Below are 22,087 nucleotides of genomic sequence, written 5' to 3'. Positions count from 1 at the left end.
AAAATTGTCTATATGTTTCATCGTACCTTAACAGTATTTAATTTGTAATAAATTTGTAGATCTATATAATTTAAAAATGTCCTTTTTAAAAACAAAGTTTAATCTTTGGATGTAACAGATGTATTTGCATTTTTTTAAATATTGGCTTCTTTATTAATAAAAAAAACCCTGTTACATGTAATTCAAGTACGATCAAATGAAAAAAAAAAGGCCAGTTGAACCTTGTGTCCATATCATTTTCGCGATGGTAGAGTCTATTACTTAACCAGTCAAGCAGTTCGGGAAAATTAATTCCGGTATGGTTTCAGTTTTATATTATGTAGCTGAGTACATCGATCCCGAAGTTAGTTTAGCGGCGGGAGAAATAACGTTTGGCATGATTAGCAATAGGGCTGGGACGATACAACTTCTTCTATATCGATACGTATCCCGATATTTGAGCCACGATACGATATGTATCACGATATGTTTAATTGGTTATAAATTCTTTTTTTATATTGAAATGAACAAAACATTTCTTCACAAATAAGAATAATTTATTCAAAGAAGTTGCATATCTGTTGTAAAACTCAATCATTTTGCACAAGTGGTCTTAATTATTATGTATTTCATATTTATATTTATATTAAGCATATTTATTTTATATATTAAACCCAAAATGTTAAGTAAACAAAGAAAAACACAAGTCAGAATTTTTTGGGCGATATGTCGATATTTCTTCATACGTATCGATATGCGTATCATCCTCACATTGAATCGATATCTCGATATATCGTCCCAGCCCTAATTAGCAAGAACTGAAAATGAAACGGAAGTAGAAACGAAGAGGTCACAAAGAAAAATACACCGAAACATTGATGCTACATCGATGAGCTGTGTTATGTGCATTGTATAAGAAAAAAGAAGCGGACTGGCGGCCGGAGGGTGAGGTGTATTTTTATGGTTTATGTTAGAAACCCCACTAGAAAACATAGGCCTAGTATAATCAACATCTACCCCTCTCATTTTTCAATAAAGTTAGCACCCCACACTCTTACACAGCTCCTTATTTTCTTTAGAATTTAGTGAATTTATTCAAAAGTGTGTATATATATATTATAAATGTATAGAAGTTTGAAGACTTTCAGTGCGAGAGTAGGGGAATTATTTTGTCATTTTCGAACGTACAATGTCTTGTATATTTTTAATATGTTGACGATGCAACCGTAAGGGTGAGCGCAGATACCTATATTCAGTTTTAATTTAGATCGGGCTCTTCAAAGTTATCAAACTGCACGAGACTTTTAGTACGTCTAGACTCTGACGTCATATAACGTCGCTTGTAAGTAGCATTACCAAAACAAAGTCTGAACAGGGCTTATTTTAATAAAGAAGTATTAATCTACTATTTGTCTGCTATATATCCATCAAATCAACGTGGGTGTATATTTTTTTTGGAACTTCTTGCTACCGCGAGAACGTTGTTTGTGGGGAGAAGCAATTCGCAAAGCATTATGGGACCACAGGTAACTGTGGAAAAAAATTCATTTGGATCAATTTGCAAAGTCAGAATTTTCTCTTCGCCCAGGCATTGCTTTTAGAGCTCCCAGTGATGAGCGGCGCTTTGCGCTGCTCGCTGCGCTCGCTAATATCTATGCTTTTTCATATGTTAATTTAATATTATAACTGGAAAGGATTGACAGGGAATCAAACTTGGACTCCTGCATAGCTTGTAAGCTGCTCTAATCCACCCATGCCGACATCCCGGTCAGCACAATCCAAACCACTAAGTGTATCTGGTCACCAGCAATTGGACCTGCCTGAGCTTCTTGTATCTGATCACCAGCAATTGAACTTGCCTATCTGCCATTTTCATCTAGGTTTGTTAACGTCCAAGAAAGTATGAAGTGTACTTAAACTAAACTTATGATCTGGTATTTTCAATAAGATTTTATTTTAAATTGAATGAGGAAGTTATTGATATTTTGAAGTTATTTTGAGCAGCATATTTCAATCCATTTATTGTGAATAAAAAAGATTTCTTTTAGTTGGAAATGATGTAGTTTACTCAATGGTGTGTAGACTGTCAACATGTGAAACCTACATAGTCTCCTCTGTTAAAGATCACTAATGGTGGATAAACAATGAGTGATACAGACTGTTCACCAAAAGGGAGTTTTGACACCTGTATGCCTATATTTCTACCAATCACCCTGTTATCTTTTTTGTCATGTTCTTTGGACAGGTAAAATAACAAGGTAATTGTTGAAAATAATTTTAATATGTAATAAAAATAGAACATATATAAACTACATACACAGCATCAATACCCCTTCCTCCTTTTGCACAGTGGCACAGATGAGCTTTTTTGATCCAAATTTGTCCATTGCATGTGCAATCTAATTAAAATTAGATCCTTTGATCTGCTCACATATGATCCCTACACACTTTGTGTAGTGATCATATGTGAGCTGATCAAAGGATTTAATTTCAATTAGATTGTAGCATGTAGTCATTTACATCATTGATTTTTTGGTTAACTTTTCACAATTTCCTCTTCTTCTCTGAAACTAATTTTAACCAAATTTGGCACAGAGTATCCTTGTGTAAAGATTTAAATGAAGGATCATGCCCCCTTTCAAGTGGAAATAATTAAGAATAAGCAAAAACTTGAGTGTGGTCATTTAGGAATCTTGTTCAGAACAACATATATTCCAGTCAGGGAAGGACATGATAAAGTCAGTTTAGAACCTAGCTTACCCAGACTTAAAGTGAGTTCCTTCAGTCAGTTTAGAACCTAACCCAGTCAGGCAGAAACCTAACCCACTTAGGCAGGAACGTGAAATAGTCAGTTCAGATCCAAATCAGTAATGCAGAAACAAAACCCACTCAGGCTAAAAATTTAATAAGTCAGTTTAGAACATTACCCAGTCAGGCAGAATCATAAAACTTTTAGTTAAGAACCTAACCCAGTCGGATAGAAACTTAACTCAGTCAGGCATGAACATAAAACAGTCATATTAGAACCTAACCCAGTCAGGTAGAAACATCAAACACTCAGTTTAAAACCTAACCCAGTCAGGAAGATACATTACCTAGTCAGTAAGAAACATGAATTAGTCAGTTTAGAACCTAACGCAGGCAGAGCGTATCATAAAACATTCATTTTAGAACCTATCCCAGTCAGGAATGTAACCCAGTCAATCAGGGACAGAAAACAGTCAGTTCACATCCTAACCCAGTTAGGTATAATCATAAAACAGTCAGTTCAGAAACATGAACAAGTCAATTTAGAACCTAGGCAGAATTGCGTAACATTCAGTTAAGAACCTAACCCAGTCAGGTAGAAACCTAAGCCAGTCAGGTAGAAACATAAAACTGGCAGTTTAGAACCTAACCCAGTCAGGATTAAACATAACCCAGTCAGACAGAAACATGAACAAGTCTGTTTAGAACCTAATCCAGTCAGACAGAATCAGAAAACAGTCAGTTTAAAACCCAACCCAGTCAGGTAGAAACATAATCCTGTCAGAAACTGAAACAGTCAGTTCAAAACTTAACCCAGTTAGGTAGAAACATAACCCAGTCAGGCAGTAATATGTACAAGACAGTTTAGAACTTAACCCAGTCAGGCAGGGACATGAACAAGTCAGTTAAGAACCTAACCCAGTCAAGCTGAATCATGAAACTGTCAATTTAGAACCAAACCCAGTCAGGCAGAAATATTACCCTGTCAGGCAGAATCATAAAACTATCAGTTTTGAACCCAACCCAGTCAGGAAGAAACCTATCCCAGTCAGACAGAAACATGAACAAGTCAATTTAGAACCTAACCCAGTCAGGCAGAATTGTATAACATTCAGTTAAGAACCTAACCCAGTCAGGTAGAAAAATAAACCAGTCAGGTAGAAACATAAATCTGGCAGTTTAGAACCTAACCCAGTCAGGATTAAACATAACCAGGTCAGACAGAAACATGAACAAGTCAGTTTAGAACCTAATCCAGTCAGGCAGAATCAGAAAAAGTCAGCTTAAAACCCAACTCAGTCAGGTATAAACATAATCCAGTCAGAAACATAAAACAGTCAGTTCAGATCTTAACCCAGTCAGGTAGAAACATAACCCAGTCAGGCAGTAATATGAACAAGTCAGTTTAGAACTTAACCCAGTCAGGCAGGAACATGAACAAGTCAGTTAAAAACCTAACCCAGTCAGGCTGAATCATGAAACAGTCAGTTTAGAACCTAACCTAGTCAGGCAGGAACATAAGTCAGTTAAGAACCTAACCCCTAATCCCTAATCCTTGCCCTATGTGCCTCCGGGTGCAACAAGGACTAGGTAGTAGTTAGGTAAGAACCTAACCCAGTGAGGTAGAATTGTAAAACAGTAAGCTTAAAACCTAACCCAGTCAAACAGGAACATAAAACTGTCAGTTTAGAACCTAACCTATTCAGGCAGAAACCTAACCCAGTCAGGTGGAAGCCTATCCCACTCGGGCAAGAACATGAACAAGTCAGTTTAAAACTAACCCAGTTAGGCAGAGTCATGAAACAGTCGGTTCAGAACCTTATTCAGTGCGGCAAGATCATAAAACAGTCAGTTTAGAACCTAACCCAGTCAGGCAGAGTAATAAAACAGTTAGTTTAGAACCTAATCCTGTCCGGTAGAAACATAACCAAGTCAAGCAGGAACATGAACAAGTCAGTTTAGAACCCAACCCAGTCAGGCAAAATCATGAAGCAGTCACTTTAAAACCTAACCCATTCAAGTAGAAACCTAACCCAGTCAGGCAGGAACATGAACAAGTCGGTTCAGAACCTAACCCAGTCAGGCAGGATCATGAAACAGTCATTTTAGAACGCAACCCAGTCAGGTAAAAACATAAAACAGTCAGTTTATAACCTATCCCAGTCAGGAAAAAACCTAACCCAGTCAGGCAGGAACATGAAAAAGTCAGATAAGAACCTAATGCAGTCAGGGAGAATCATGAAACAGTCAGTTTAGAACCTAACCCAGTCAGGCAGAGTCATGAAACAGTCAGTTCAGAACCTTACTCAGTGCGGCAGGATCATAAAACCGTCAGTTTAAAACCTTATCCAGTCAGGCAGAATCATAAAACAGTCAGTGTAGAACCTAACCCTGTCAGGTAGAAACCTAACCCAGTCAGGCAGGAAGATGAACAAGTCAGTTTAGAACCCAACCCAGTCAGGCAGAAACATAACCCAGTCAGAAACATAAAACAGTCAGTTCAGAACTTAACCAATCAGGTAGAAAGATAACCCAGTCGGGCAGTAATATGAACAAGTCAGTTTAGAACTTAACCCAGTCGGGCAGGAATATGAACAAGTCAGTTAAGAACCTAAGCCAGTCAGACCGAATCATAAAACAGTCAGTTTAGAACCTAACCCAGATAGGCAGGAACATAAGTCAGTTAAGAACCTAACAAAGTCAGGTAGAATTGTGAAACAGTAAGCTTAAAATCTAACCCAGTCAGGAAGAAACCTAATTCAGTCAGACAGGAACATAAAACTGTGAGTTCAGAACCTAACCCAGTCAGGTAGAAACCTAACCCAGTCAGGCAGGAATATAAAATATTCAGTTCAGAACCTAACCCAGAAACATAACCCAGTCAGGCAGTAATATGAACAAATCAGTTTAGAACTTAAGCCGGTCAGGCAGGAACATGAACAATTCAGTTAAGAAACCAAGCCAGTCAAGCTGAATCATAAAACAGTCAGTTAAGAACCTACCCAGTCACATAGAGTTGTAAAACAGTAAGCTTAAAACCTTACCCAGTCAGGTAGAAACCTAACCCAGTCAGACAGGAACATGAACAAGTTAGTTCAAAACCTAACCCAGTCAGGTATAAACCTAACCCTGTCAGGCAGGAACATGAACAAGTCAGTTTAAAACCTAACCCAGTCAGGCAGAATCATAAAATAGCCAGTTTAGAACCCAAACAAGTCAGGTAGAAACTTAACCCACTCAGGCAGAATCATAAAACTATCAGTTTAGAACCTAACCCAGTCAGGAAGAAACTTAACCCAGCCAGGTGGAACCCTAACCCAGTCGGGCAAGAACATGAACAAGTCAGTTTAGAACCTGACCCAGTCAGAAAACAGTCAGCTTAAAACCCAACCCTGTCAGGTAGAAACATAACCCAGTCAGAAACATAAAACAGTTGGTTCAGAACTTAACCCAGTCAGGTAGAAACATAACCCAGTCAGGCAGTAATATGAACAAGTCAGTTAAGAAATTAACCCAGTCAGGCAGGAACATAAACAAGTCAGTTAAGAACCTAACCCAGTCAGGCAGAATCGCGAAACTGTCAGTTTAGAACCTAACCCATTCAGGCAGGAACATAAAACAGTCAGTTTAGAACCTAACCCACTCAGGCAGAATCATAAAACAGTCAGTTTAGAACCTAACCCAGTCAGGCAGAAACTTAACCCAGCCAGGTGGAAACCTAACCCAGTCAGGCAAGAACATGAACAAGTCAGTTTAGAACCTGACCCAGTCAGACAGAATCAGAAAACAGTCAGCTTAAAACCCAACCCTGTCAGGTAGAAACATAACCCATTCAGAAGCATAAAACAGTCGGTTCAGAACTTAACCCAGTCAGGTAGAAACATAACCCAGTCAGGCAGTAATATGAACAAGTCAGTTAAGAAATTAACCCAGTCAGGCAGGAACATAAACAAGTCGGTTAAGAACCTAACCCAGTCAGGCAGAATCACGAAACTGTCAGTTTAGAACCTAACCCAGTCAGGCAGAAACATAAAACAGTCAGTTTAGAACCTAACCCAGTCGGGCAGAATCATGAAACAGTCAGTTTAGAACCTACCCAGTCAGATATAAACATAAAACAGTCGATTTAGAACCTATCCCAGTCAGGAAAAAATGTAACCAAGTCAGGCAGAAACATGAACAAGTCAGTTCAGAACCTAACCCAGTCAGGCAGAATCATAAAACTGTCAGTTTAGAGCCTAACCCAGTCAGGTAGAAATCTAATCCAGTTAGACAGGAACATGAATAAGTCAGTTTCGAATCAAACCCACTCTAGTTAAAACTTAACCCAGTCAAGCTGGAACAAAACAAGTCAGTTTAGATCCAGACATTCTGAGTTTGAAATTTTGATGTTAAAGGGGGAGTTTCGATAAGGCCGCTCAGCGGCCCACTTTTTCTTAAAAATAAATTTCAATTTATTTTTTCAAAACTAGTTTAGAATTCAAGATAAATATGTTAACTTTTGTTATTTATATTTTAAAAGTTAATATGAGAAGAATTAACACCGTAGCTGATACATACTTAGATGTACACTCAGATTCGTTAACATTAGGCTCATGGGAAAATATAAGAGGGTGGCATTTATAAATCGATGTTTAGAATATGAAGTGCATGAGGGACACTCACCTAAATTTGTTCAGTAATTAGATATACTCTGCACACTAATTTCTTGAAATATGATGAGTGTCGCCTGTGCACTTCATATCCAAAAATTGAAAATTGCATAACATGCATATCTAAAAGTAGAAACTCCTGGTTTCTTGATCTGACTCTGTGTTAAAATACTAAGCCAAAAGTAGCATATTTTGTTGAATTAAAGAAGATTCTCGATTATACATGTATTAACAGTAGAAAACATTATCGTATCCTGTCTTCATTTTGATACTATTTTTGTCGCCAACATATAACGTTAACGCTAACATCACATTTTTAGCTTACCTCCTCGAAGTTTGTGATACCGTCAGCATCGGTGTTCCAGGTAAAAGTTTTTGAAGCAGATTTTTTTTCAAGTATATCTATGCCCTATATTAATCACAGTCACCTGATCTAGCATGTTTCCTTGTCACCAGTAAGGTTTCAAATGCTGGATTTTAGCCAAAGAATGTCCAGGTAAATGTTTTAAAAGCAGGTTTAAGTTTTTGGAGCAGAGCAGCTGTAAGCACTTGTTGATCAGACTTGCTTCATGATGCATCTACAGATGCACACTATTAGATTGCTTTAGATGCTGGATATGACCTACATTTCCTTAATGATAGAACAGGTTAAAGATTTTGAAGTGTGTCTCATTCTTATGTGACTATAAGCCCTATCATAACCAAACTTGCACTGATGATGCATCTAGGATTGCACACTACCAGACATGGTTCAGATGCTGGAACTTTCTTACATTTTCTGACTGACTGAACAAAAAAGTTTTAAAGCAAGTCCATTCCTTAACGTTATTTATCATGCATAGTTACAAGAAAGTCAAAAATACAAATATTTTTGACTTTCTTGTATAGAAATTCACGCTCCAACATGCTAGAGAAGTGCCCAGGTATTTCCGTGTGATTGACATATAGGGAATGTGGATTGTTTTAAGTCTGGATGTCTAGGCGCATATGTCTGCCTGATTAAGGATTAAACACATATCTTTGGCATTTACACGTGTATTTCGAACTGCGCTTTGGTCTAGCAAATCATTTATAATGAATTCTAAAACTCTCTAAATGAGGAGTGACTAGAGTTGGTGAAGCAACTTAAGTATCTATGGAGAGTGGGGAAGCGATAGGAAATTAGTCCTGGCTGGGATTCTCTCAGTTATGCTGAAAACATAATGCAGGCAAATACTTCTAAGTTTCATAATGAAAAGGAAACACTCAATGTATTATAGATTTTTCCATCATTTGGCTATTCACATATTACGTATCATGATAAAATATTTTTGACTGTAATTAATATTATTCATATTATCAAATACATTGCAATATACTGAAGCCGGTAGGTGCTAGGTAAAAAAAAAATATATTATCTGGCCTGCCATTGAAATATCTGGCGGCTGCCAGAAAAAATTTAGTGGTTTGCCAATCAAGTTGTAGCACCCAATGATGTACCTTAATGCACTTGATTGACAGAGGTACACAGACCAGGTATTTTTAAAGGCGGTGCTTAAAATCTCTGCCTTTAACGACATCTACAACTTCTGTTTGTAGTCAAATCTGGGAGTTTCATGCCTTATTAGCAAGATTACATGTCTACACCGCAAGAAACTTATTTGTCTGCTTCTAGTTATTTATGTGTTGGCCGCCAAATAAGTTTCTGGTCGCTGCCAGTTATTTATGTTTTGGCCGCAGGAAAGCTATTTGGCAGATATATTTTTCTAGTGGCCGCCAAATAATTATGTGGTGGCTGCCAGATAAAATATTTTTCTTACCTTGCACCTACAACGTACCGGCTTACATAGCAATATGATTCTTTTAAATAAACTTCTTATTCATGTATGTATATAAAGTTGCATTTATTTTTTAATCTTTTTAATTCAAAACATTTTATTTAAGGAGGCTGGGGGGTCAACAAATTAACCACAAATTAACCACCAGATTTAACTTTAATTTTTAGATATGATATCTTAAGCTGTCAACTATCATTTGGCAAAGAAAAATTTCAAAAATTTTAGTTTTAAAATTTGATCATTTTCTATATCTTCATATGGAGCTCTTCTTCTAAAGGAGATCAATATAGTCTAAAAATGGCCACAACCCCCCAGCCTCTTTATTTTCAATTTTATGATATTAAGGTATATTTTTATAAAATATGTAGTTGTATAATCTCATTGATGAAAATGTATTGCATATCCCTGTATATGACGTTTTTACGTTTACCTATCTCATGTCCATATATCTTTTCATTTGCATTTTTCGTATGGGAAAATGTTAAATATTGATTGTAAAGTTTACATATAAACTGTCGATTAATTATGATGTTAAAACTTTCTATATATGTTTACGTTTTATAAGATCAATTCATCCTTTTTTAAAGAAAAGTAACATTTAACACACCAGAAAAATATCGCACCTTAAAAAAAAAACATTCGCGTAAGGTAAATACCATTTTCCGTAAAAAAAATTGTTGAAATTGGTTAATTTATGTCTTTATTCATATTAACCCTATTTCATTTATTATTTTGACGATTTAAAAAATCCACTTTCCCCCTATAAAAATGTCTACTCCAAAAATATATGAAAGGGGGTATACTTAAATTTTCAATTATCACGTGACCGGAAAATGCGTCACATAAATTATTTTCATATTTTTTGGACGATAAGGAGTTTTTCTACAAAATATAAAAAATTTCAGAAAATTTCGTGAGGGGCTGAAAAACCGCCTTATCGAAACTCCCCCTTTGTTTTTATTATTGTTTGGTTGATGAAGTAATGTTCCTAGTTTCATATTTTACTTCACTGGAATTTTTGCAAATGAAAGAACAATTTTAAAAATGTGTTTGATAACCCCAAAAAACTGCACCAGATATACTCAAAGATTTTTATTGTATTTTATAATCGTCTATACTTATTTTAAATTCTTTGTCATTGCAAGAAATCATTTGCAATTCTGTAAATGAGTATAATTTCTGAGAATTCAAATTACCATAGAAGCAGAATTTTTAGGGAGGATTCAATTTTGGCATTTTTAGTGAGGGAACTGAGATTGCTAAAATTGAATACATGTATTGCTAACAATTTATTCTATTTTGGCTGTTATAGCTTTCTCTCTTGATATTACAAAATCACTTAAATTACTTCTTGCTAAAAATTTGGGGGTAAATTTCTAAATTGGCATCTCACTAAGATTTCCACTTATACAGTATTTTTTTGTTAAAAACAAGTACATGTATTTGGTGGTTTATTTTCTTAGAATATGGAAATGCTTTCATAATAGGCATATACATGTTCATATATCTCTTAAGAAGGTCATTATTTTTTTTTTCAGATCTGCTCTTTTGATGAAAACTGTGAAAAAAGATCCCATTTCATAAAATTCTAAGATGTTAAAATGTAGTACAACACCTAAAATGAAAATTTTGTGCATTTTTCCAGGTAAAACAAGTAGAAAGAAAAGGCTGGAGCAAAGATGAGAAAAGGTAGGTTAACATAGTTGTCATTTGATAAAATCAAAAGATGCTATTCAGTACCCACCCATCCCCTCCCCTTAAAGCAAATAGACTTAAAAGGGACAAAAGACTGTAATCACTTTGTTTGTATGTTTTGATATACATGTATGTCCTGAACATGTCTTTTAGCTGATAAACTAATTTGACTGAGTTCAAAAACATTCCTGCATTTTATCTGTATAAGAGATTTTAAAAATTGATGAACAGATCTGATTCAGACTTTTTGCTTAGACTGTACTTCCCATCTTTTGACAGCACCATATGCCAAGGGTTTGTAAGGAGAGTAGCAGATCAGAAACCTTTGACTAGAGAAGATGGTATTTGTTGTGACAAGACCTTTCTTTGAATACAAACACTTTTTGAACTCTTCACTTTAACCTTGTAGACCTCAACCTAAATTTGAAAAATCCAAACCTTTGTCTTGAACTGCCATAGGGGACAACAATGTTTCACAAACACATCTGGTTATTTCATATAAATATCATTTGCTTTCCTTTCAACTTAAAATTATGCAATAGTTTGTCATAATTACAGTGAATGGAGACAGATTCTGATGATGCCATCATTGGGAGGCAGGATGACTATAAGACACTAATTCCTCATCCATAAAGATTTCTACAAGTGGTTCATTTGGTAGGGTAGACTGGCATACCAACAAACTTAGATGGTGTGATAGAATCACTTTTTCCCCCAGAGAATACATTGTTTTACATTTCTTGGACACTCCTCAGCATAATAATTAATCATATTTAAAGAAAACACTACCGATTCTACAATGTGACAACAAATGTTCAAAAGGCAGTAAACTGAATATTTTTTGCTCACCTCAACAAAGTCGAGATGAGCTTTTGCTTTATAAGTGTGTTGACATCCCAGTAAAAGTTTTATGGGCAAGTTCATTCCCAAGTAACTTTAAGCGTAGAGCTTATAGTTACTTGGGAATGAACTTGCCCATAAAACTTTTACAAAGTACCAAAGTTTCAAGTAACTATAAGCTCTACCTGTACAAAAAGTTGCATGGATGATGCTTCTGACTTAAGTGGATGATAAGACATTTATTTTCAGGATGATTATTTTGGACATTCCCAAGAAACTATAATTCCTAACTAGACCAAACTTGTATGGTAAGGCATGTAGATGTGCACACTACTAGAACATTCAATTTATGATAGACATTGCCTTCACTCATAGATAATATTCTTCTGAGGAGAACTTTAAGAAAAGTGATTTTGATGTTATGCACTTATATTTTCAGAAATGAATACAGATTTCATTACAAGACGTGAGTATGTTCAAAGGAAACAGCCAATCAAAATGAACTTGGTCAGTTATAGTTGTATATATAACGAGAGACAATTTATTTTTATTTTTTTCATTTTTGGCATCTTATTTTAGGCCTACAGTATTAATTTTGGACTCATGAGCTAAGAATATCATATCTTTAGCAGAATTGTCCCACTTAATTAAAGGGAACTTTTTTTTAGGTGTGCATGGTGCAACATCCTGGATGGTGTGTAGTATGTTTGTTAACATGTGAAGCCTACGTGTATTTCAGGGTAGATATGTTTACTGTTAATTACTGTCAGGGTGTATTTTTTCTGGTCTCAATTTTTAAGTCACCTGAGTCAATTAGGTGACCTATAGCTATCCGTTTTTGTCTGTCATCGTGCAATGTGTGTTAACATTTGAACATTTTTAGCTTCTTCTCTGAAACCGCTCAACCAATTTCAACCAAATTTGGCATATAGCATTCTATGGGTGAAGGGAAACAAAAATTTTGAATTTCATGGTCCCTGCCCCCTTGGGGCCTAAGGGGTGGGGCTAAAACCACCAAAATTAATGCAATCTTTAAAAATCTTCTTTATTCCTGGACATCAAGCAGTCAAACTGTTAGCATAATTGTAATAAGCATTGAGCCCTCTACCAAAATTGTGAAATTCATGGCCCCAGGGTCAGGGGTTCTGGTGCTAGGGTGGGGCTTTATAGATCATCTAGTGAAAATGCATTAATTCTTTGAAAATCTTCTTCTCTGCTCCTGGGTATTAAATAAAGTAACTAAGTACATAGTTATGATGAGCAAGAGTGCCTCTTCCAAAATTGTGAATTTCATGGCCCCAGGGTTAGGGGTTCTGGTGTTAGGGCGGGGCTATATTGATTATATAGTGAAAATGCATTAATTCTTTGAAAATCTTCTTCTCTGCTCCTGGGTATTAAATAAAGTATTTAAGAACATAGTTATGGTGAACATGGCTGCCTTTTTAGAAATTATGAATTTCATGGCCCCAGGGTTAGGGGTTGTGGTGTTAGGGCGGGGCTCTATTGATTATATAGTAAAATTGCATTAGTTCTTTGAAAATCTTCTCTGCTCTTGGATTTTAAATAAACTAACTTGGTGCATAGTTATGACAAGCATGGTTGCCTTTTCCAGAATTGTGAATTTCATGGCCCCTGGATCAGGGGTTCTAGTGTAAGGGTGGGGCTCTATTGATTATATAGGGAAAATGCATAAATTTTTTCAAAATTTTCTTCTCTACTCCTGGGTATTTTTCAAACAAAGGAAGTGCATGGTTATAAGGAAGAATGCCTCTTCCAAAATTGTGAAATTCATGGCCCCAGGTAGACTTGGAAATAATAGATGAATAAAATTGAGACAAAAATAACTTATCCTTTTAAATTGTTCTTCAAAGGCCAAGAGAGGCCAATGTGAGAAGTAAAAATATGGGGTTAAAAAATGGACAGTTTGTTGATATTCTGCATGGTAATAGTGATAAATGGGGGACAGATAGATACTAGACCAATTATTTTGTTGATGCAAATCATACTATTTTCTTGCTTTTGGGCAACAGAGCTTCATTTATCAGTATATGGATCCTCTAAATTGTTGTATTGTACTCAGGTGACCGTTAAGGCCCTTGGGCCTCTTGTTTGTTTAAGCATTAATCTTTATTTTCTCTTTCATTGATTATCTGCTTAGAGTCTTAGTTAATTAATTAATTTAATTGAAGCTATATAGTAACATGTAGTGAAATTATTTCATTGTGTCGGAGCTAAAGAGTAACAGGTAACTCTCATTTTGACTACAATTTCTCTGATTTCAGGAGTTGTCTCCCATGTTTAAGATCAGTAATGGCAGATATACAATGCAGTATGCTGTCTGGTCATCAACAGAGAGTTTTGACACCCGTATTTCTACCAATCACCTCTGTAACCTTTGTTGTGTTCATCAGATAGGTAAGAAAAACAAGATAATTAATTAAAATAATTTTAATAAGATAAAATTAAAACATTTTTACATGTATGGACTCCCTCATATAAGAAAATGTCACATTTTACTCATACAATTATACATCATTTACATTTCCACATTTTCCTCATTTACACAGTTGAATAGAATCAGTGCATAATAAAACATAACAACAATTATTATATAGTCTATAAATTTACAAATTATTTATTAATTACAAAATTCATACATTTAAATTAAATACACAGCATCAATGCCCCCCACTCCCCTCCCTCCCCCCTCCCTTTTCACACAAATTCCTTTTTAATATTGAATCTGTTACTGATTTACTGTAAGTGTCTTTAGATTTTTAGCTCACCTCAAAGAAGTTGGGGGAGCTTATGTGATACCTCCGGCATCCCAGGTTATAGTTTTTGCAGCAGTTTTCTTTTTCAGCACTTCTATGCCTTACATAAATCAGAGTTGCATGGAAGTTGTTTATAGTGTGTTTCTTTGTACCAGTCAAGGTTTCAGATGCTGCAATTTCAGCTAAAAGATGACCAGGTTAATGTTTTTAAAGCAGGTTGAAGATTTTGGAGCAGGTTAAAGTTTTTGGGGCAGGTCTCATTTCCAAGTAACTATAAGCCCTATCGTGACCAAACTTGCATGGATGATACATCTTAGGATGCTAACTACCACCCTTCTTTAGATGCTGGATCTGACCTACATTTTCCAGATGAGTGACCAGGTTAAAGTTTATAGAACAGGTTCATTCTAAAGTAACTATAGACCCATGTTGACCAGACTTGCATGGATTATACATCTAAGGATGCACACTACCAGGCTAGCTTCGGATACTGGATCTGACCTACATTTTCCAGATGGGTGACCAGGTTAAAGTTTTTGGAGCAGGATCATTCTAAAGTAACTATTTGCTGTACCTTGACCCGACTTGCATGGATGATACATCTAAGGATGCACACTACTGGACTTGCTTCAGATGCTTGATTTGATCTACATATTCCAGATGAGTGACCAGGTTAAAGTTTTTGGTTCAGGTCCATTACCAAGAATCTATAAGGCCTTTCTGAACCGAACTTGCAAGGATGATGCATCAAGGGATGAACATTTTCAAACTTGCTTCAGATGCTGGATTTCTGGATAATTGGCAAGTTAAAAGTTCTTAGATTAGTCCATTCCCAAGTAACTGTAAAGCCCTATCAGAACAAAATTGCATAAATGTTGCATCTAGGGATGCACACTACTAGGTTATTTGTTTAGTGTGGGACTTTGCCTTACACAAACATTCATTGAGTTGAGTTATGTAATCTTTGATTACCTATGTTTTATTGTAGAGCTGATATCTTTTAGATCTACAGTATTTTCTTTGAGATATATACTGTACATGCATTTTAACAGTTTTGGATTTTTCGCAGTTTTGGATTTCTTCTGTTGTCTTTGAGAGTCAAAGAAATGATGCAAGTCTTTAAGGTTTTCAATGACATGTCCTTGTTTTTCAGATTCACCAGATGCAGCTGCTCCATCTCCATCACTGGTGAAATGGGAAATGACTAGTGGACGGTCATCACTTTGTAACTCACCATTTTGCAGCCCATCTCTTCTCATCTTAAGTGGTGGCCTCTGGAGGAATGGTTGCAGTGCAGTCTTCGTGTCTTAGGCAGATAACTTCCTTTCCTTTGCTTCTCAGGTGTCTGCCTTTCTTGCATAGTTTATTCCCACACAACACTGCCACAGCATTTTTCCTCTGAGTAACATTTTCACTTGTGGTATAAGTCACATTGGTGGCAGCTTGGAATGGGGTTTTTCCAATGGCACTGAAGGTGGCATTATTATATCTGGCATGTCCTTCCGCTCTGATGTGGTATCAGGAAGTCCACAATTTTCATTAAGTTCTTGAATGTTCTGCCTTATTTTTTTCAGGGCGGGGTCACAACAGGGGAACAATTTTTACATAGGTATATATAGGAAAACTCATTAAAGAATATTCATCTTAAGCACAGCTTAGCCATGGGGCCACAACAGGGGATCAAATTTATAAATAGAAATATATAGGAAATATCTTTAAAAATCTTCTCAAGAACAGCAAACTAATGATCAGTCATATTTATATTGAATTATCCTCAGGTTGTGTAGGTTGAAGTGTGCTCAAATCATGACCACGGGGTGTAGAGTGGGGCAGAAGTGGGGGAAGCATCCTCAGGTAGTGTAGATTGAAGTTTGTTCAATTCATGATCTCCTGGGGTAGGATGGGACCACAAAAAATGATCAAAGTTTTAAGGAAGAGGGATCTAATTCAATTACCTCCTGAATTAATTATTTCACACTAACATCTCTATTTAGCATTAACTCATGTCAGCTGGAGGCTCAAGTGAGCTCTTTCTGATCAAAATTTGTGCATTTGTCCATCTTCTTCATAATTTTTCACATTTTCACCTTCTTTTCTAGAACCACTGTGTCAATTTCAAACAAACTTCGTACAAAGCATGCTTTGGTAAAGGAAATTCATTCTGACGAAGGACCACATCTCTTCCCAGCAGAGATAATTAAGAAACAGTAAAAATTTGGTATGATCGTTCAAATGTTCTTAAGAACCACTAGGCTTGAAAATACGAAACCCAAGTAAAAGCTTCCTGACATAGAATAAATTAAGTTTTATACAATTCATGTCCCTGGGAGTATGGTGGGGCAAGTGCGGGAAATCAGAGTTATACATGGGAATACATAGGGAAAATCTTATTTTGTATTAAGAACAGCAAAGGCATGATTAGTCATATTGACAATAAAGCACCCACAACAACTTTTTTAGATTCAAGTTTTTCAAAGCATGATGCCTGGGGGTAGGGTGGGGACACAGTAGAGGATGAAAGTAATACCTACAAATATATAGGAAAAATCTGTATAAATCTTCTCAAGCAAAGTCATGATTAGTCATGATTACATGGAAGCATCCTCGGGTGTGTAATTTCAAGTTTGTTAATCATGACTCTTGGGAAAAGGGTGGGGCTACAATATGATATCAAATTTTAAGTAGGAATATGTACGGGAAAAAGAATCTGTTGATGAAGAAGGGTTGTATTCCTCAGATGAGCATTGTGGCTCATGGGCCTCTTGTTTTATATTGTACTGATTATATGTAGCTATAGTGCATAAAAGGTCATGTTTACAATCAAGAAGCTTATCATGCAACTAAAGGAGTTTATATTAGGATTAGACAAAAGAGTAGATCTATTCAAATTTGTTCAAACTGTGGTCCCAGAATTTAGGATCAGGAAAGATTTGACACAGGAATACATATATATAGGAAAAATACTTATAAATCTTTTTTTTTCTAAAGAGCAGCTTGGCTTTGTTAAGGAAGTCTAATAAGCAAGGATCCTCAAGTAGTGCAGTTTCAAATTTATGCAAATCATGACCCCCATATAGGATAAGACCACATTAGGAGACAAGTTATGTACAAAGAAATATATTTTTAGGTCACCTGAGTCACTTTTCTGTGGATGTGTGTCATTTGTTGGTCATAAACTATAGGTCTTTTTTTAAGCTTTTTCTCTTGAACCTTTGAACCAATTTCAACTAATTTTGGAATAGCATTAATAAGTGAAGGGGTACAAAAATTTTGAATTTCATGGTCACTCCCCCCCCCCTCCCCCTGGGGACTGAGGGGTGGAGTTTAAACCATCAAAATTAGTGCAATCTTTCAAAATCTTAATCATAACTCCTGGACATCTAGCAGTCAAACTGTTGGCATGATTGTAATAAGCACTGAGCCCTTACCAAAACTTTGAAATTCATGAAGGAGGGTTAGGGATTCTGGAGTTAGGGCAGAGCTCTAATGATCATATAATGAAAATGGATAAATTCTTTTTAAAAACCTTCTCCTCTCTGTATAACTTATCAGGTAAACTAGGTGCATGGTTCTAATAAGCAAGGGCACCTCTACTTAAATTGTAAAATTTTTGGCCCCAGGCCCTGGGGATCTGGTGTTAGGGTGGGGCTTTATTGATGCTTGTGTGCCGGTATGTTTTTCTTTGAAAATCTTCTTTGCTCCTGGGTATTAAGCAGAAATCTAAGTATAAGTGGCTCCAAAGTCAGGGGTTCTGGTGTCAGGGTGAGGTTTTACTGGGTATTTAGCATATGAATTTAGTGCTTGATGAGCAAGAAACTTCTTTTAAAATTGTTAAATGTGGTGCTCCAAGGTCAATGGTTCTGGTGTTTTGGGGGCCTATTAAAGTATATATATATGCAATATATCTTTGGAAATTTTCATTTCTGCACCTGGATATTGAGCTAACCAAAAATAAAAGCATAGTTATGATGAGCAAAGGTGCCTCTTTCAAAATGGTGAATTTCATGGCCCAATCTAGGTCAGAGTGTTTAGGTGTTCTTTAGATAAGATAGTGAAATGCATAAATTTTCTAAGTATCTTCTTCTTTACCTAGTGGTATTAAGCAGACAAATGAATGGTATGGTTATGATGAGCAAGGATACCTCTTTTAAAGTTATGAAAATAATAGCCCCCTGAGTCAGGTCTTTTGGTGTTTATGTGGGGCTGTGTGGAATCTGAACATCGTTATTTCTTTGAAAATCTTCATCTATGCTCCTGGGCAACTAGGAGACAAAAAGAGTACAAAGTTGTGTTGAGCAAGGGCATTTTTAACAAATGTTTTAAATTTTGGAACACTTGGTCAAGTGTCCGGGTTTGGGGCAGGGCTTGAACTGGGCTTCATTAATTTATATTCTACTGAGAGAAATTATTCCCCTCTGCTATTCACCTATGATAATATATCATTGTAAATGATGTAATTGAAATTGAATGAGATACTTATACAAGAAATGTCATAGAATATAATACAGAAAGTCATTTCTTAGTTTTTAGCTCAACTCAACGAAATTGGGGAACCTTATGTGATACCCTCAGCATTGGTGTTGGTGTCCCAGGTTAAAGTTTTTGGAGCAGAGTTCTTTTTAACTATGAAAATGAAGAACTGGAGAGGATCTTGATTAATTTTTCTTGGTAAGTTTGGAAGTTTATTCCTTCTGATACATTTATGCAGTAGATGTCCTGTCCTGTTCTATTTAAGAACATCCAAGAAAATTATAGATGTTCAGGACTTTTCCTTACATATACTTCTTAGCTCACCTGACCTGAAAGCTCAAGTGAGCTTTTCCGATCACATTTTATCTGTAGTCTGTCTGTCTTCTGTCCGTAAACTTTTCACGTTTTCTACTTCTCTTCCAGAACAATTGGGCCAATTTCAACCAAACTTGCCATTAAGCATCCTAGGGTAAAGGGGATTCAAGTTTGATCAAATGAAGGGCCATGTCCTCTTTCAAGGGAAGATATTTCAGAAAAAGTGAAAATGTGGTGGCATCTTTAAAATTCTTCTTCTCAAGAACCACTTGACCAAAAAAGTTCAAACTTATAGGAAACTTTCTTTACATAGTTTATATTCAAGTTTGTTCAAATGATAATCCCCGGGGGTAGAATGAATCTTTAAAAATAACCAGTATTCTTTTCAAGAACATTAAAGCCATTATCAGTCATATTGATTTGGAAGCATCCTCAGGTAGTGTAGATTCAAGTTTGTTCAAATGATAACCCCTGGGGTTAGGCCAGGGTTGGGCCACAATGGGGAATCAAATACTATTCAATACTGAACTGATTTGTGCTTTTTCTTAGCCAATGTGCTCAGATGAGCAATGTGGCCCATGGGTCTCTTGTATTTGGTATCAAAGGAAAGCAGACACAAATATATATATATATATATATATATATATATATATATATATATATATATATATATATATATATATATATATATATATAAATGTAAATACAAGTTTGTTAATTTTTAATTGTGAATTTGTTAAACCCCAAAGCTGTTTTTATCGCTTTTTATGAATGTATGTAAACATGGAGACATGGAGTCCAACAGAAATGATTTTTGGTACTAAATTTATTTATTAAATTAACACAAATGATGCAATTAATACATCAAAATTACAGATAGTTTACAGTTCTTGTTTAGGATCTATTTCACCAATGCAAAAGGAGGACAATCTGTTATGCAGATTTGTGATGATTAGACTAGCGAAAGAGAAGGAACGGATGTTGTTTGGATCGCTAGTCTAATATTTTTTCATATGTTGGTTGTTTCCCCCGTATACACTAAACTTGCTATGGAAACTGACTTTAAACATTTTTTTAAATCTTTACTTATTTTGAAGTGGGTAGGGGCATTTCTATGCATGTCCGATTTCGCTGCCGTATATTAACTAAACTATGTAAAAATTATTTGAAGGTAATAGACCATATTAAACAATGTTCACTGAAAAACAATCATGGAAGCCATAAAAAAATTAAGGACCACAATAGGTGAGAACAGCTGTGTACCAGGTGATTGGTCACTAATTACTGTATATACACAGCCATAGGCTATATTGGGTGTTTACATGTGTAGATGATGACACGCTAATTACCCATATGCATATTTAAGTTATTTTTTGACAAGTTTGTGAAAAAATATGTACATTGAAATAAGAAAAAATACATATCCGAGTAACCGAGTACCATTTTTAGTATTCGATATTCGGACGTTCGATCGAGTACCCAGTTAACGGGGTACTCGTTGACATCCCTAATATATATATATATATATATATATATATATATATATATATAGAATATTATTATATTGAAATTTTTCCTTTTTTTTCAGAATGAGACACAAGTGCCTTCCATTTGTGATACTAAAGGAAGCTGTTACAAATTTAGTTTGCCACAGTACTGGCCTGACATATGAGGACAGGAATAAAAGATGTTTTAAAATAGAAATGTCTATAATTTAACTTATAAGTATGATTAACTAAGATCACAAACAACAAATCAGTTGCATTGCAAATGTACATATAGCATGTTTGCACTTACAAGGGAATATTCACTCCCTTTCAGTGAAAGTGTTGGCATGCAGGTCAATTATTGTCACCAAATCATCTGTCATATTCTCTGCATGCAGCTGTAGAATTTGATCAGAAAGATTAGCTACACTATTCTATGTATAAGTCTTATGTATAAATCTAAGACATTTTGGTTTCTAGTCACCAGTCTATATTTATAATCATTGTAGTGTAAAAAAATTCTGGTCCATAAGTCGATTGAGACTTTATGTTTTAGTGAAATGTTTTGTTTATTTATTGCCAACTCGCTGTAAATCAAATGTAGTTAAAAATTTCAGCACTTTCATTGTGTTTATGCAATTTATTGTTCTTCAATGTCAGTGACATGTATATCATTTTATGATGCACAATCAGTATTATTGTACTAGATTTATACTTGTCTCTTATTGATCTGCATTTTTTGGGGCTAATTAATGTTTAAATCCTACTGTGAACGTCTTCTTTTCACTTGGTGCCAGTGCTTGAAAGAAACCAGCCTGTCAATAATTTTTAAGAAGATGCTGAGATTAGCTTTATATCGTAAAACAAACTGAACACTGTATATAGTATAGCATATCATTGTTAAAGATGTATGTGTGCATGTGTGTTGTGTTGTAGATATAATTCTTATATTACATCATGTATATTTCATAGAAGATTTTGTTAGAAGCTCTGTTTTCATAATTTAATTATTTTCATGTACATAAAGACTATGATCGTTTGTTTGTTATTTAACGTCCCTCTTGAGAATTTTTCACCGATATGGAGACGCCACCACTTGCTGGTGGAGAGCTGCAAATTTTGACCTATACTCGGCACTCGGGGCCATTGAGCAGTGAGGGATCTTTTTTGTGTCAGCACCTACTGTATCACAGGACCTTGGTTTATACAGTCTCATCCGAAGGACTGGTATCCACGTCCCACAGTGGGATTCGAACCCATGACGTAAGGATCAACTCCTTACTTTGTGACTCTAGAGCGGACGCCCTTAC

At 35.6% G+C, this 22,087-nt stretch overlaps 2 protein-coding genes and 1 long non-coding RNA gene across 8 annotated transcripts in view; 2 read left to right on the top strand and 1 right to left on the bottom strand.

Annotated features, from left to right (window-relative positions):
* Window positions 1–22,087, top strand: part of LOC133186914 (uncharacterized) — a 492,852-nt gene that overhangs the window by 244,241 nt on the left and 226,524 nt on the right. The window lies entirely within an intron of this gene.
* Window positions 1–22,087, bottom strand: part of LOC133186579 (uncharacterized) — a 160,068-nt gene that overhangs the window by 129,932 nt on the left and 8,049 nt on the right. The gene's annotated exons all lie outside the window — the stretch shown is intronic.
* LOC133186908 (uncharacterized) lies at window positions 793–21,640 on the top strand. 6 transcript variants are annotated; one of them, XR_009721113.1, is made up of 13 exons: window positions 793–924; window positions 1,674–1,859; window positions 2,028–2,237; window positions 10,842–10,885; window positions 11,171–11,232; window positions 11,450–11,548; window positions 11,981–12,039; window positions 12,171–12,197; window positions 12,400–12,471; window positions 14,014–14,146; window positions 15,659–15,846; window positions 19,029–19,173; window positions 20,879–21,640. It is a non-coding gene; the product is annotated as an uncharacterized LOC133186908 (long non-coding RNA). The 6 variants fall into 6 exon arrangements; XR_009721110.1 differs by lacking the exon at window positions 11,981–12,039 and having other exon boundaries at window positions 1,683–1,859; XR_009721109.1 differs by lacking the exon at window positions 11,981–12,039 and having other exon boundaries at window positions 2,103–2,237.

The sequence above is a fragment of the Saccostrea echinata genome, unplaced genomic scaffold (assembly GCF_033153115.1).
Source record: "Saccostrea echinata isolate AGI-Se365-2 ecotype Australia unplaced genomic scaffold, CSIRO_AGI_Sech_v1 ptg000014l, whole genome shotgun sequence".
NCBI lineage: Eukaryota > Metazoa > Mollusca > Bivalvia > Ostreida > Ostreidae > Saccostrea > Saccostrea echinata.
This window is presented reverse-complemented; position numbering and strand designations above follow the sequence as displayed.